General features: G+C 34.8%; 1 non-coding gene across 1 annotated transcript; it reads right to left on the minus strand.

The window, feature by feature from the left end:
- Window positions 1–7,597: 7,597 nt before the first annotated feature.
- On the minus strand, window positions 7,598–7,671 carry TRNAS-GGA. The gene has a single exon. It is a non-coding gene; the product is annotated as a tRNA-Ser (tRNA).
- Window positions 7,672–17,857: the final 10,186 nt, after the last annotated feature.

The raw sequence follows: 17,857 nt of genomic DNA on the forward strand, positions 1-17,857 counted from the left end.
TCATCTTTCTGGCACTTTCAGAGTCTTTAATAATTAGCAACTTTTATAAAAATATATAAAACAGAATAAGTTATATAATCAAATAAAATATTTTGAGTCAATTTATTGCCCATTTGAATTAATTTAAAAGTAGAAAATCTCATGCTCATGAAATTATTGATACCTTATGTTTAATAAAATGTGTGTTTGTAATTTAGAGCATATTAAGCTACATTTATCAGAACTTCAATATTAGACTGAAGTTAATTTCAGAAAGTCAATAATAAAACTAATAGTGACTAAAATGTCTTTTCTCTTAGCCATTAAAAATGGCAGAGACATATCTAGAGAAAATTAAAAGACAGATCAATATTAATATCCATGTTGATGGCCCATATTTATTTTAAGCTTACATTATTATAAAATTGATTAATATAATATTTCCTGCTGTGAACCCTGATTCAGTTCAGTTCAGTTCAGTTCAGTTCAGTCACTCAGCCATGTCTGACTTTTTGTGACCCCATCAACTGCAGCACACCAGGCCTCCCTGTCCTTCACCAACTCCTGGAGTTCACCCAAACTCAAGTCCATCTAGTCAGTGATGCCATCTAGTCATCTCATCCTCTGTCACCCCTTCTCGTCCTGCCCCCAGTCCCTCCCAGCATCAGAGTCTTTTCCCATGAATCAACTCTTTGCATGAGGTGGCCAAAATACTGAAGTTTCAGCTTTAGCATCATTCCTTCCAAAGAACACCCAGGACTGATCTCCTTTAAAATGGAGTGGTTGGACATCCTTGCAGTCCAAGGGGCTCTCAAGAGTCTTCTCCAACCCCACAGTTCAACATCATCAATTCTTTGGTGCTCAGCTTTCTTCACAGTCCAAATTTCACATCCATACATGACCACTGGAAAAACCATAGCCTTGACCAGACGAACCTTTGTTGGCAAAGTAATGTCTCTGCTTTTCAATATACTATCCCAGATTAGTAAGACATATTAGCTATTTTGAAGAATAAAGTTAAAATGGTGTTATAAATTGAAACATTACTTTCATGTGGCCCTGTTCTTTAATTACACTGACTTGTTCACATAGAACAATTAATCACAGATTAATTCTAATGTGAAATTTTATACTCTACATTTAGCATAAGGACTCACAGTATGAAATTTATTCCTTAATTAAGTATTAAATGTTATTGATGGCTCTTAAAGATTATGTTTCTAGCACATGAGTTTACATATTATTCTCCTTGAAACTCTATTAAAATCACCATGGAGATGAATAAAATATATTTCTATAGGAAAAAAAAATGGTAGTATAAGAGATCTTATCATATGAGCTCTATTAACCAACTTAAGATTAACCTGATGAGATTGTTTTATTTCCAAAGTAGATAAAGTAGTTTATAGTACACAATACATTCCACTGGAAAAAAAAATGTAGAAAAGTGAATATAATATAAAATCATTTAAGCAACAAATCTTAGGGAAGTATGGAAGCAACAAAAACTAAAGGGGATAATACCACTTATGACAGAATAATTTTGAAGTGGAAAATATACCTTTGCCAAAATCTAAGGATGTATTAGGCAGGAGACTGGAAACCTCAGTGAAAAACCTCTTAGAAACAAAGAAAATTTAACTGAAGAGGGAAAGATTTGAGTATACAGCCTGCCAAGGAGACATCAGCATTTGCCAGTGAACACATTAGGTTTTCAATAAAATTGTCACAATAGCATGATCTGAATAGATACTCTTCCCCAACAAAAACATATAAGATACCCAATAGGCACATGAAAAGATGTTTAACATCACTAATTATTATGGAAATGCAAGTCAAAACCACAATATCACCTCACATCTTTCAGAGTCTGTCTTATTTAAAAGATAACTAATAAGAAGTACTGGATAAGATGTGGAGGAAAAAAAAAAAACAAAACACTGGTGGCAATGTAAACTGGTGCAAACACTATGGAAAACAGTTTGGAGACTCTCAAAATATTAAGAATAACACTAGTATCATATACAATCCAATGATTCCACTTCTGGGTAGTGAGCTGAAGAATATAAAATTACCAATTCAAAAAGATGTATGCAACCCTATGTTTATTGCAGCATTATTTATAACAGTTAAATCATAAAAACAACCTAAGTTTCCCTTGGCAGAAAAATGTATAAAGAAGATTATGTGAAGATTTTATAAACACACACAATGGAATACTTCTTAGCCAAGAAAATATAAAATTGTGCAACTGGCAACAATATGGATGGATCTTGAGGATATAATACTAAATGAAATAAGTTAGACAGAGAAAAGCAAACTATATGATATCACTAATGCACAAAATATTAAAATAAGTAAATGAATAAATGAACCAGCCAAACCAAACAAAAACATAGATACAGAGAACAGAATAGAGGTTAGAAGAGTGAAAGGAGGAGTCAACAGTATAGTCACAAAGAGAAATCATTTTGGTGGTGAGCATAACATAGTGTAAACAGAAATTAAAATATAATGTAGAAGTCAAAAAAAATGATGTCATAAATCAATGTTATCTCAAAAGAAAAGAAAAAAGAAAGATACCACTTTAAAGGACTGTTACCTACTGAACACTCATTCACTATTGGAGAAATGCAAAATATTAGAGACACAGAGGAAAATAATTCAGCAAATTTTCACATAAATATATTCTACTAATGATCCAGCAATGCAATTTCTATGTATCTGCACAAGATAAATAAAAAAACATATATTCTTAAAAAGTCCATAGGCCGAGTGACTCCAACCCAGAAGCACCCAATGTTCACCAAGTGATGAATAGATTAACAAAAAGTAATATATCCATACAATTGGAAACTTCTTAGGGAAACAGTGAATGAAGTATATTAAACAGAAAATATAAATCCCCAAAATGTTGTGCTAGAAAATAGAATCAAGACAAAAAATACTAATAGAGTATAATGTCTTATGTATGAAATGTCATTTTTGCACATCATTAGTTGTCTAAGTTAAGAATGAGGGATGAAAAGAAACATAAGGGAATTTCAGCAGTGATGAGATGTTGTAAAATTTGATTATGTAGTGTTTTATGACTCTCTCAAATTGTCAACTTTTGTCGGATTATGGAGAAAGCAAAGGGTTTCCAGAAAAATATTTACTTCTGCTTCATTGACTACACTAAAGCCATTGATAGTGCATCATAATAAACTGTGTAAACTTCTTGAAGAGATGGGAATACCAGACCACCTTACCTGTCTCCTGAGAAACCTGTATTTGAGTCAAGAAGAAACAGTTATAATAGAACCAGACATGGGACAACTGACTAGTCCCAAATTGGGAAAGTAGTATGATAAGGTTGTATATTGTCATCTTGCTTATTTAATTTCGATGCAGAATTCCTCATGTGAAACGCCAGGCTGGATGAATAAAAAACTGAATCAAGATTGCTGGAAGAAATATCAACAACCTCAGATATATGGATGACACCACTGTAATGGCAAAAAGTGAAGAGGAACTAAAGAGCCTCTTAATAAAGGGGAGAGTGAAAAAGCTCTCAATGTTGGTTTGAAATTCAACATTCAAAAAATGAAGATCATGGCATCCAGTCCCATCACTTCATGCAAATAGAAGGGAAAAAGTGGAAGCAGTGACAGATTTTCTTTCCTAGAGTTCCAAAATCACTGTGGATGGTGACAACAGTCATGAAGTTAAAAGATGCTTGCTCTTTGGAAGGAAAATTGTGGCAAATCTAGACAATGTTTTTTAAAATAAAGACATTACTTTGCTGAAAAAGGTCCATAGTCAAAGCTATGGTTTTTCTAGTAGTTCTGTATGGATGTGAGAGTTGGACCATAAAGAAGGCTGAACACTGAAGAATCGATTATGGTGCTGGAGAAGACTTGAGAGTCCCTTGGACAGCAAGGAGATCAAACCAGTCAATCCTAAAGGAAATAAACCTTGACTATTGATTGGAAGGACTGATGCTGAAGCTGAAGCTTCAATACTTTGGGCACCTGATGAGAAGAGCTGACACATTGGAAAAGACCCTGATGCTGGAACAGATTGAAGGCAAAGGAGAAGGGGTCGGCAGATGATGAGATGGTTAGATACCATCACTGAGTCAATGGACATGAATTTGAACAATTTTCAGGAGACAGTGGGGTACAGAAGTGTCTGCTGCTGCTACTGTTGCTAGGTCGCTTCAGTCGTGTCCGACTCTGTGCAACCCCATAGACGGCAGCCCACCAGGCTCCCCCGTCCCTGGGATTCTCCAGCCAAGAACACCCGAGTGGGTTGCCATTTCCTTTTCCAATGCATGAAAGGAAAAAGTGAAAGTGAAAACACTCAGTCGTGTCCGACTCTTACCGACCCCAAGGACTGCAGGCTACTAGGCTCCTCCGGCCATGGGATTTTCCAGGCAAGAGTACTGGAGTGGGTTGCCATTGTCTGGCATGCTACAAGCCATGAGGTTGCAAAAAGTCAGACATGACTTAGGGGCTGAACAACAACACTACAAAGTCTCTAAGGGTTTTGTGTTTACCAAAATTCATTTATGTTATGTGAAAGTACCTCACAAAAGCTTTATGAAAATAGTACAAGTTCTATTAGGTACATGTATTCTCATAAAGGTGCTACTTGCTCGAAATAAATCTCAGTATGTGTGGCTGTTAAGTTAGGTATTTTTTTCTATTGCAGAGGCATAAAATCAGCATCAACATGATTATAATGTAATGATTTCAAACAATACATATTTACTTACTATGTGATGGGCACATTAAATTCTTAAAAAGTCATGAAAAACATACTATCATTATAATCATTTTACAGATAAAACTGAGTTACCAAACTACAAATTTATTCATCCAAAGTTGCACAGCAACAAGTTGCAGAGCTGGCATGTGGACCTAGTGACGGTGTCTCTAGGGTCTATGCTCTAGTCTACACTATCCTAAGGTTTTTTGCTTGTTATCTAATGATGGTTTGTCAACTATAATGTAGAAAAGAAGCAAAATGGCACAATAATTAGAGAGATATAGAAATTATCAATAAAAGAATGTTTACTAATCATAGTGAAATAAGAAATTAAGAAAGGTCAGTTATATAATTATAGCTGCTGCTGCTGCTAAGTTGCTTCAGTCGTGTCCGACTCTGTGCGACCCCATAGATGGCAGCCCACCAGGCTCCCTCGTCCCTGGGATTCTCCAAGCAAGAACACTGGAGTGGGTTGCCATTTCCTTCTCCAATGGATGAAAGTGAAAAATGAAAGTGAAGTCATTCAGTGGTATCTGACTTGTAGTGACCCCATGGACTGCAGCCTACCAGACTCCTCTGTCCATGGGGTTTTCCAGGCAAGAGTACTAGAGTGGGGTGCCATCACCTTCTCCATATAATTATAGCAGAAAGCTCAATTATACAATCCTTTCAAGCTTTATTTTTCTTACCACCTAGAAAGTTGAGTATACAAAATACATAAGGGAAGAAGTATGCAGCCCTGTGAGGAAACTTTACCTTATTATGAAGACTGAGTGAGCTCTATTGCTCATAATGTATTCCAATTTCACTTTTATCATTCATAGTCAGTGAAACATAACTTTTCTGTAAGTAAAGTTTAACTTTGTAATACCCTCCTATGCAGTTGATAACCCACATAAACCTTACCTTGAAAGAAATACATAGCAAAGAGAATTCAAAATATACTGTTTAGAACCTATCTGCTATTTAAGATGAGAGCATAGTCTATAAATATAAGAAATAATTGCAATAGATGTAATATCATAGCTCTCACATGCCTCCATACATTATGAATATTAGCTGTAGGTTCTTAAAATGTACATTGCTTTTGGAAATTTAACTGTAGGAAAGTTACTGTTCTTTGAACTAATGGTAAAAATATTCACAAAGTTTTTGATGTAAAGTTTCATACAGGATGAGATAAAGTTTGTGTCATTAAAAAATGATTTCAATATTGCTTTCTGTTTAATTAAATTGCATTTATAGCACAATATTCCAAAGCAAGTAGATCTGATGATGAGAAACCAAGAATATATATATTCAACAAATTAAAGTTCACTGTTTAATTCACAAATATTCAATAAAAGTTTATTTTAAAATGTCTCTACTGCTTTACTCACTCACGTGAAAATACATTGAATTATAGGTCTAAGTTCTTGACAACAACAATAAACTAGATTTTTATACAATACTTCCAGAAACAAACACAAATAAAACTAAAACTATTTGAAAACAATAGATACTCCAGAGAATTAAAATAATTTATAATATTTAAGCAAAATAACAATATCAGTTGTGAAAAGTAAATGACTACTTCCAGAATATAAATTTTCTTTTTAAAAATGTTTGTTCAGAAAAACAGTTGACATTTTTATCACTTTGTGAGCCTTCATTTGAGTTTTCAAAATAACATTGCATCCAAGGAAACATTAAGTAGGAAGATATATCAGAAATGCTGCACAGTCATAAATTTATTTTAGAATTGGTGTTTTTTATCATACTCACCAGGCAGAAAGAAAGCTTTAAAGTTTTATTTTGACACTATCACTATTAAAGGCCAAACTATAAATTCTAAATAATTGTCTTCAAAGTTCCAAGCTCACAAACATTTTCCAAGCTTCATACATCAATATACTTTGCCCGTCAGTTTTGTACTGTGCAATATTTGCATTATCACATTCTCTTTTGCATTTTCCCTTCCATAGTTTTTATTTATCTCTCAACCTCTCATTTTATTAGAGCATTTAGTTCAGTATGTTGAAACCTATAACTTCTATTTCCTTTTAAAATGTTATAACAAATATGTTTATCCAAGTACTCCAGTATCTATTACATTGAAAACTCAATCTCTCAATCCTTTAGGCAAGGCATTTTATAATAGAATTCCTAAAACAGGTAAAGAATTAGTTTCTGTAAAACATGGATGTAGTATGTCCAGGGCCCTGGGTTATACAACTATAACAGGCCTCTCACATTGGAGTTGACATAACTAGTGGCCTCACAGCACTAAAATCCAGAAATTTCTTGACTTTTAGTTTGTTACATAAATTTCTTCCACCTTCCTCAACTCTTTCTAGAAAATAAATTCATAGCTTAAGCACTATGTAAATATATTTTCACCTAATGATACTAATCACACAAGAAAAGAGGACAATTAACACTTAAGGGGAAAAACAAAACAAACTGCCTCAAGTACATTAAAATATGCTCAATACATAACAGAATATCATTTGTTCTCCAATATACCACTTATTTTCTTCATAGGGCTTAAAGTGTTCTTCACATAGTTGAGTACATAGACTTATTGTGATTAAGAGAAGTATCTCTGAATTTTTATTACATAGAGGGTAAAAAGAAAATGCTGTAACATAAAATAGAATACTAATGGGTCAAGCCTGAACAGAATAAATGAGATAATATTTCACTGAATGATTAACTTAGATCCCAGTTTTTAAATAAAAGTGAAGTGAAGTGAAGTGAAGTGAAGTCGCTCAGTCGTGTCCGACTCTTTGCTACCCCATGGACTGTAGCCTATCAGGCTCCTCTCTCCATGGGATTCTCCAGGCAAGAGTACTGGAGTGGGTTGCCATTTCCTTCTCCAGGGGATCTTCCTGACCCAGGGATCGAACCTGGGTCTCCTGCATTCCAGGCAGATGCTTTAACCTCTGAGCCACCAGGGGAGACCATTTTAAATAAAATTTACTGATAAATTAATGTTTTACCCATATGTTGGCTGCACAAATTATACATATATATGTTCAGTTCAGTTTAGTCGTTCAGTTGTGTCTGACTTTTTGTGACCCCATGGACTGCAGCACATCAGGCCTCTCTGTCCATCACCAACTCAGTTTACTCAGACTCATATCCATTGAGTCAGTGATGCCATCCAACCATCTCATCCTCTGTCATCCCCTTCTCCTCCAGTCTTCAGTCTTTCTCAGCATCAGGGTCTTTTCAAATGAGAGCACTCTGCATCAATGAGCCAATGTACTGGAGTTTCCATTTCAGCATCATTCCTTCCAATGAATATTCAGGACTGATTTACTTTAGGATGGCCTGACTGGATCTGCTCACAGTCCAAGTGACTCTGAAGAGTCTTCTCCAGCACCACTGTTTAAAAGATTCAATTCTTTGGTACTCAGCCTTCTTTATTGTCCATCTCTCACATCTGTACCTGACTACTGGAAAAACCATAGCTTTTACTATGCGGACCTTTGTCAGAAAAGTAATGTCTCTGCTTTTTAATATGCTGTCTAGGTTGGTCATAACTTTTCTTCCAAGGAGAAAGCATCTTTTAATTTCATGGCTGCAGTCACCATCTGCAGTGATTTTGGAGCCCAGAAAAATAGTTTGTCACTGTTTTCACTGTTTCTCCATCTATTTGCCAAGAAGTGATGGGACCAGATGACAGGATCTTAGTTTTCTGAGTGTTGAGTTTCAAGCCAACTTTTCACTCTCCTCTTTCACTTTCATCAAGAGGCTCTTTAGTTCCTCTTCAATTTCTGCCGTTAGAGTGGTATAATCTGCATATCTGAGGTTGTTAATATTTCTCCCAGTGATCTTGATTCCAGCTTGTCATTTTCCAGCCTGGCATTTTTCATAATGTGACCTGAATAGAAGTTAAATAAACAGGATGAAAATATACAGCCATGTCATCCTCATTTTCTAATTTGCCACCTGCCCATTGTTTCACGTCTAGTTTTAACTGTTGCTTCTTTACCTGCATACAGCTTTTTCAGATGATAAGTAAGGTGGTTTGGTATTCCCATCTCTTGAAGAATTTTCCACAGTTTGTTGCAATCCACACAGTCAAAGCCTTTAGTGTAGTCAATGAAGAAAACAGAGATGTTTTTCTGGAATTCCCTTGCTTTCTTCATGTTCCAATGAATGTTGGCAGTTTCATCTCTAGTTCCTCTACTTCTTTACAAACCAGTTTATATATCTGAAAGTTCTCGATCCACCTACTGCTAAATGGCTTTGACCTTATCCTTGCTAGTATGTGAAATGAGGGCAATTGTATGGTATGTTGAACATTCTTTAGCATTGCTCTTCTTTGGAGTTCGAATGAAATCTGACCTTTTCCAGTCCTGTGGCCACTACTGAATTTTCCAGGTTTGTTGGCCTATTTTGTGCAGTACTTAAGAGCATCATCTTTTAGGATTTTAAATATACACACTGTTTCCTTCTGGGAGGGATTGGGGGCAGGAGGAAAAGAAACGACAGAGGATGAGATGGCTGGATGGCATCACCGACTCAATTGATGTGAATCTGAGTGAACTCCGGGAGTTTGTGATGGACAGGGAGGCTTGGCGTGCTGCGATTCATGGGGTCGCAAAGAGTAGGACACGACTGAGCGACTGAACTGAACTTACTTCTTTGAACTTTGTTGCTGCTACTGTTAAGTCACTTTAGTCACGTCAGACTCTGCAACGCCATGGACTGTAGCCCACCAGGCTCCTCTGTCCATGTGATTCTCCAATCAAGAATACTGGAGTGGGTTGGCATTTCTTCCTCTAGGAGATTTTCCTGACCTAGGGATTGAAACCACATCTATTACATCTCCTGCATTGTCAGGCAGATTCTTTACCACTATTTCCACATGGGAAGCCTGAACTTTATTAATGCATGTCTATTTTGTGTTGTAATGAAATCAAATTTCTATTTATAAAGCTCAGATCAATCCTTAGATTATAGTAATTACATTCAAATAAATATGAAAATATTTTCATATTCTTTCAGTCATTTCTGGTATTATTTAACATCATAGAATTTTTTTCTTTAATTTCTTGCAATTTTTATAAATTCATTAATTTTTGACTAAAAACTTTATATGTCTGGTTAAGTCTTTTAACTCTTTACATAAGAGGCAAAGTAAATCTAACACTTTTAACAAAGATACAGTAAGACCATAAACATAGTATAGTATCTATCCATTTAAGAATTGTTTATTAGGAACATGACTTATGGAAATCATGTTGAATGCTATTACCAAATAATTTTATTTCATTAGTTGCATTATTTCAAATATAGTATATATGTAGTGTGTGTATATTATGTATGTGTATGTGTGTGTGTGTGTGCTGTGATGAGCTTAGTTGTTCAATAGTGTCTGATTTTTTGTGACCTCATGGACTGTAGCCCTCCAGGCTCTTCTGTCCATGGGGATTTTCCAGGCAAGAATACTGGAATGGGATTGAACCCAGGTCTCCTGCATTGCAGGCTGATTCTTTACCATCTGTGCCACCTAGTGGCACAGTGGGAAAAGCAAGAGACCTTGATTCTATTCCTGGGCTGAGAAGATTCACCTGGAATAGGAAACCACAAACCACTCCAGTGTCCTTGCCTGGAAAATTCCATGGACAGAGAAAGCCTGACAGGCTGTAGTCCATGGGGTAGCAAAGAGTCAAACACAACTGAGCACACACACACAGACACACAGACACACACATACACACACATGTGAGTGTGTGTGTACATGTTTTGTTTTTCTAAGTATAGAAAAAGTAAAGAAAAATGACTTAAAATTCAAGAAAATCTAAAAAAATAAAGTAAATGGATAGAGTTAAATTAAAGGTAAAAATACCCACTCATATAAATACTATAAGTGAAATAAAATAAAATAAAATTGAAGGGTTTTGGCCCAACTCTATTCCCATCCTCCTTTTCATCTCATTCACAAATGAGCAGAACTCTAAACATCAAAAATAGCTTAAGAGGAAAATAAACCTCAAAACTTTGATCTTTACATTCCTAATAATTCTTACACTATTTGAGAGTAAACTTTAAAATTATTTCTCATAAACTTTGATTGTTAACCTTTGATAATCAGAAATAATATTATGAAATATTTTGCTTATGTTTCATAAATATTTTTATGAAATATAAGGAGTCATCAGTAGTTTTATCCCCAAATATAATTTAAGCTCTAGGAACCCAAAGTAAAATAGTGATTCCTGCTGCAAGTCAGGAAGTCCCTTAGGATTTAGGCTTTCACTTGATAGAAGATAATATTCTGTATCTTCCATGGTTGGATCATCCTAGGGGGATTAAAGCTCCAAGTCAAGTCACTGAATATTGGAATCTATTTAAATGAATGAAGTGAGATAACAAGAATAGATTAGCATTTCTTTTTATAATGCCATTTATTGTGCCCTTGAACTCCTTCAGTAATGGGCAATTTACTCTCTTGTTGATGGCAACTTCTCTACTTAAATATCAATGAGAATTTGAAATCTTTGCTTATTTTGAACTGAAGTCACACTGAAGTTTTCATCCACTCATAAGAGTTATTTGCTATAAGTTATCAGAGAAGTTGAATATTTTAGCCAACATGCAGATATTTGTGTATTTGAAAAGAACTCCAATACCCCTTCTTTACTAAAGCATAATTAGGTTTCTTGACTTTATGAGCATATTCTGAATTTTCATCAGAATCGGTCAAATCCAAGTTTTGATTCATGTCCGTTACAGTATGATTCCCAGAACTCTTTGTATCAGATAAAATTATATTGAAAAACCAAATTGAAGTTAGCAGTTCCAATATTTTGACTAATTAAATTGGATATTTTTCAACATTCTGATTATGTTTTGCTTATTTAAGTGTCATAGAGTTTCTAAAAGCCTATGCAAATTGGCATGTGGATCAGAACAGTAATTTACAAGCCTAAGTGTGAACTTTCACTGAATCATATTTACTTCAATATAAAGTTGCTGTAGTCTTTCCTAAAAGAAGGAAAATGTTACAAATGTGCATATGAGTCTGCTTATCTTGAATGCTGCTTTCCATTAAATGTGACAAGATCATTACTTCACTGAATTTGTAATCATCACATGGAGAATGGCTCAGTACATTCTGCATCTGTTAATTTCAGACACTACAAATCACTAACTCTGCTGATATGATTTGTCTTTATCAATGTTTGCATCAATAAAAGGACATGTTCAGTTTCAACCTCTTCTGAGGGAAAATATGTAAATTTTATCTCTTTCTTGTAGTTCCTGTCAGATATTACATTTTAATGTCATTTCCCTACATTATACAACTTAGATTTATATTCTACACATATTTCTGAAGCATAAGTTTTTTAATCTACTTATAAAATTATTTTTTTCTAGTGTTATCACAAATCAATCTTAAAATCTGTGTTTTAAAGTGTTATGAACTTGAAATATTACAAATTTATTTGAAGGCATTATGAATTTCAGTTCAGGTCAATCACTCAGTCGGGTCCAACTCTTTGCAGGCCCATGGACTGCAGCACTCCAGCCTTCCCGGTCCATCACCAACTCCCAACTCATGTCCATCGAGTTGATGATGCCATCCTATCATCTCATCCTTTGTCACACCCTTCTTCTCCTTCCTTCAGTCTTTCCCAGGATCAGGGTCTTTTCCAAAGAGTCAATTCTTTGCATCAGGTGATCAAAGCATTGGAGCTTCAGCTTCAAAATCTGTCCTTCCAATGAATATTCAGAACTGATTTCCTTTAGGATTGACTGGTTTGATATCCCTGCACTCAAAGGGACCCTCAAGAGTCTTCTCCAACACCACAGTTCAAAAGCATCAATTCTTTGGCACTCAACTTTCTTTAGGGTCCAACTCTCACGTCCACACATGACTACTGGAAAAACCATAACTTCAACTAGATGGACCTTTGTTGGCAAAATAATGCCTCTGCTTTTTAATATTCTGTCTAGGTTTGTCATAGCTTTGCTCCAAGGATGAAGTGTCTTTTAATGTTCTATAATCTTAAAAATATGAACAATTTGTATATCTGTAACTAAAACTTTTTCTTTACTAATTGATGGAGGAAATGCACTACTGTTGTCCTTAGTTGCAATTAGTCAGGTAGGGCAGCTCTATAGTCATTGTTATCTTGGCCTCATATCTCTCACCCAGACCAAGCCAGTAGCTTTCTAACTGGTTTCCCTGCTCCAAGTGTGGCTTTAAATTAATTCAGCTTTTTAAAATGTAAAACCAAGCATGGAATGTCCTCATTTAAAATCAATCAATAAATTCCTGTCTCCTAGGAGATACTGTTCTGGCTTTCTTGCACCCCTCTAATGTGTGACATAAACTTTTTCTTGTCCACACTCCCGCTTCATCTATCAAGACTGAATAAACTGCCTTTGATTGATCCATTCTTTCTATTCAGTACTGCCAACCTGTAATACAAAGGCCATTTCTATCAGGATAATTCATCCTTTGGCCTACTTACCTTTTAATATTTAATTTCAATATTGTCATCTGTTAACTATCTATGCATATATATGTGTGTCTTCTCTGGTGGCACAGTGGTAAATAACCTTCCTGCAAACTCAGGAGACACAGGAGATATAGGTTCAATCCCTGGGTCAGGAAGATCCCTTGGAAAAGGAGATGGCAACTCTCTCCTGTACTCTTGCCTGGGAAATCCCACAGACACAAGGAGTCTGATAGCCTACAGTCCATGGGGTTCCAAAAAAATCAGATACAACTTAGTGACTAAATAACATAGACAGATAGTTAACTAGAAAGATAGATAAATAACTGATGCTTGAACCACACAGGAGTTAGAAGTGCTGACCCCTCATGAAGTAAAAAACTAACTCAAGTATAACGTTATAGTTAGCCTTCCTTATCTGGAGTTCTATTGGTGAATTCAACAACTTTGGGTCTGGTGGCACTGTAGTATTTTTTAATGAAAATGAATCTGAGTGTAAATGGATCTGTGCAATTCAAGCCCATGTTTTTCTAAGGTCAACTGGTATTCATATATACATATATATGTATAAATACATGCATACAAACACACATATGAAAGAGAGAGAGAGAGAAAGGGAGGATTTTCCAATAGGAACTTGACTATTCCATAGCATCTACTCTGACCTTTTTGCAATTGCTTCTTTTATTAGAAACCAAAGTCTGTCTATATTTTTAAAAATAAATCTGGCAAAACCAATACAGAATTGTAAAGTAAAATAAAAAATTAATTAATTAATTAATTAAAAAATAAAAAAATAAGAATAAAATAAAAAAAATAAAAATAAATCTGTTCATGTCATTAGAATCTTTCAATGGTTTCCCAATATTTTCAAGAAAATGACAAATGTACTACAAGTTTTCTGCATAGTGTGCTCATTACCCTCTTTCCTTCTACTCTCTTAACTTTTACTCCCTATAATGCCTCTTAAAGCCACACATGCTTTCTTTTACTTCCAAAATGCCTGGGATGACCATTTGTTCCATTTTCCAATTAACTTCTCACTTTATACTTGTTTTGTAATGTAGTATGATATAGCATTTGACTTGAATATATTACTATTTGTAATATTTTTGCAAGTATGTGTGCTCAGTCACTCAGTGATGTCCAACTGTTTGTGATTCCATAGACTGTAGCCCAACAAGCTTCTCTGTCCATGGGATTTCCCAGGGAAGAACACTGGAATGAGTTGCCTCCTCCAAGGGATCTTCCTAACCCAGGGATCAAACCTGCATCTCCTGCAGCTCTTGCACTGGCAGGTAGATTCTTTACCACTGAGCCACCTGGGAAGTACCTTGTAATATTTTACAATATTTAATTACAATGTTAAATTTTAACTAAATCTTGCCAAAAGTTAAAGAATAAGAGGGATAAAATTTGGATAAGTTATAGATATTCTTAAAAACATATTAAAAGAGAAAGAGAGAAAGTTGAGGGGTAATAGTTAGGTAATTTAGTTCTCCATTAAAAGTAGTTCATAATTTCAGAAAAAGATTACAATGCCTGCATCATTATAATTTGACATCTGGATACCACCCAGCAATATTTTGCTCTTTAACAGATATCATAAAATATAGATACCCCCTTGATTTAATTTCATAAAGCCAATTTAAATTCCCCCAAAACAATGAGGAAACTAAGGGAAATGTACAGTCTTAAACACCACAGCACATGATAAACAAACACAATGTTCTTTAATTATATAGGTATGCATTTTTAAAAACTCTAAGGTTCAAATAAGAAAAATGATGCTTCTTTGAGCAGCTAATATCACAATCAAATCTATAAAACATCAACAAGTACAAAACTGTGAAAGAATACACTCTAAAAAAAGATTATCTTTCTGTGAGTTAGATCCAGAGATTGGTATGATAGTGGCAGCATTCTGCTGTTCCTGTCAAGAATGAAAAACGGTTAATCAAATGTTCTTGGATAATTTTACAAGGAGACCATCCAATTACCTAAAGCTATATCTCCATTCATTGTCAAAGCAAATGAACAACAACAACAAAAAAAAAAAAAACAATCACTACTTAATAATATAAAACATTTTATTTGATGTCCCTTATATTATTTTCATTTAAAGAAAACTACTATGAATAAATTTTGGAAAAAGACTACTGAATTTAAATCAAGTAACCTCAATATTCTTGTTTTACCATTATCTGGTTTTTAAGGCTTTGGCAGGTCAAATTGACTTTTATTTATGAACTACCACCTATTGGTTCATTTTGACTGATTACATCCTTTTAGGCAATTTTTACATTTCAGTTTATACATAATCATTATATAAATTTCAAGTAAGAGTAATATGCATTCTAACTACTAATGGATCTTTCATTCATATATAAAATTATGGATCATAAATGACATTCAATATAATGTCATTTAGACATGAGTGTTTCTGATGAAGTCTCCAGCTTATGTTATAGAAATGTGTACAGCTGTGGAAATCGATGTTTAAGAAAGACCTTTTTGAGAGATCTGCTAACACGTCTGCCCAGCCTCTGTCCCTTAGAGAGACATAGTTTTCATTATATTTGTTATTAGAAAGTTAACTAATCTGCCCTCTAGCCTGGAATGAAACACTGTCTTTATTTTCTAAGGCTCATCATGTCATAGCAGGGTGTGCATATTATCAAGATATTTATTATTGGTTATATTAACATTGGCCATGGGTTAAGACAGTGCTAGCCAGGTTTCTCCTTATTTTATTTTTCCTGTTTACATTCTATTCATTAGAAGTGAATCACTAAGTCCAGTCTGAAATAAAGAGAAGAGCTCTGCCTGCCAAAGAGAAGAGTATCAAATAATTTGTTGCTATTGTTCAGTTGTTAAGTCGTGTCTTACTCTTTGTGATCCCAGGGACTCCCCTGTTCTTCACTATCTCCTGGTGTTTGCTCAAATTCATGTTCATTGAGTTGGTCATGCAATCTAACCATTTCAGCCTCTGTCGCCCCTCTCTCTTTTTGCCTTCATTTTTTTCCCAAAGTCAAGGACTTTTTCAATGAATCAGCTCTTCACATCAGGTAGCCAAAGTTGGAGCTTCATCCTCAGCAACAGTCAAATAATTTGTTAACATACATTAAAACTGCCATCTGAATTACTATATATGGGAGGAAGAAAGGATATGTTGAGCTTCTACAAACATCTATTTTCATTAAAGTTTGTTTGTTCATTAATTTTAGCTTTCATTGTTGGATCATGATAACAATAGTGATGTGGGTTTATAATGGTGATTTCATTTATAGTTCCTTTATTTTTTTCTACATTTATTAATTGGAATTCTTCTCTAAGGAAGAGTTATCTAATTAATAAATCAGTTGCAAATATCCATAGGGAGTGATGGATGCCTTTTTTATTTTTATTTTTTGGTTTATAATGTAATAGTACTGCATTGTATCACTCATATTGTCCCCACTTTGTCCATTAGGAGCTGAGATCTCTTTCCATTTAGCTCTTGTGTCCTTTGGGAACACCAATATCCATGCTCTTCCTTTGCTTTTTTAGCCTTTATCTCCCATCTTTTAGTACTTTCTTACCTTCTGACACTATGAATTACTCCAGACTCATTCGGAGAGGCGACGGCACCCCACTCCAGTACTCTTGCCTTGAAAATCCCACGGACGGAGGAGCCTGATAGGCTCCAGTCCATGGGGTCGCTACAAGTCGGACACGACTGAGCGACTTCACTTTCATTTTTCACTTTCATGCATTGGAGAAGGAAATGGCAACCCACTCCAGTGTTCTTGCCTGGAGAATCCCAGGGACGGGGGAGCCTGGAGGGCTGCCATCTATGGGGTCGCACAGAGTCGGACAAAACTGAAGCGACTTAGCAGCAGCAGCAGTAGCAGCATCTTATATTTTCCATTTTACAGCCCTAGAATAAATCAGTTATCCAGGTAGTTTGGTTCCTTTTATTAGAGAATGGTATTTTGAAACCTTGGTCTGGGCACTAGGTTTGTTAAATACTACTGAGTTTCTGTACTTTTACACCTTCTCAGATGATAAAATTAGTCAATGCATGCATGAGTACTAAACAATGTATATACACACATACCTATACACATATCTCTGTATTTTTATATCTATCATGTTTGTCTAAATACATATGAATTCATATGGAAATCTCTGACTTAAATCCAGCACCACAGAATTTTACCACAGAGTCCATTCTAGCATTTCCCCCTTCACATGCTTATTTGTTATTTTTACCCCTGACAAAGATAAACCTACTTATTATGATTATCTATAATGTATATACGTTTAATGTATTCATTTAAATGTAGTATAAGAAAAGTAGTTACAGGATTGCCAAGCTAGACTCATTCCTGTTAGACAAAGTTTATCATCTAGAGCAGAAGTTGTCCTTTTCTCTATTTCTGGTAAATATAAGAAAGAATGAAAATAAATATTAAGCATCTACTAAAAAGTTCTTACAAAGTCTAAAAATGATAACATGGAAATAATATATGATAACATTTTGTATGTTAAGTAGAAAAGTAAGATATTAAGTTAAAATGCTCTAAAAGTTATTTTTTTCTTTGCAGAAGGAAGATGTAGATAATAATGTCAAACCTAAGTTTGTTATATTTTTCAGACTAATTAATAAAAGAATAATAACAGAA

The sequence above is a fragment of the Oryx dammah genome, unplaced genomic scaffold (assembly GCF_014754425.2).
Source record: "Oryx dammah isolate SB20612 unplaced genomic scaffold, SCBI_Odam_1.1 HiC_scaffold_3, whole genome shotgun sequence".
Classification (NCBI taxonomy): Eukaryota; Metazoa; Chordata; class Mammalia; order Artiodactyla; family Bovidae; genus Oryx; species Oryx dammah.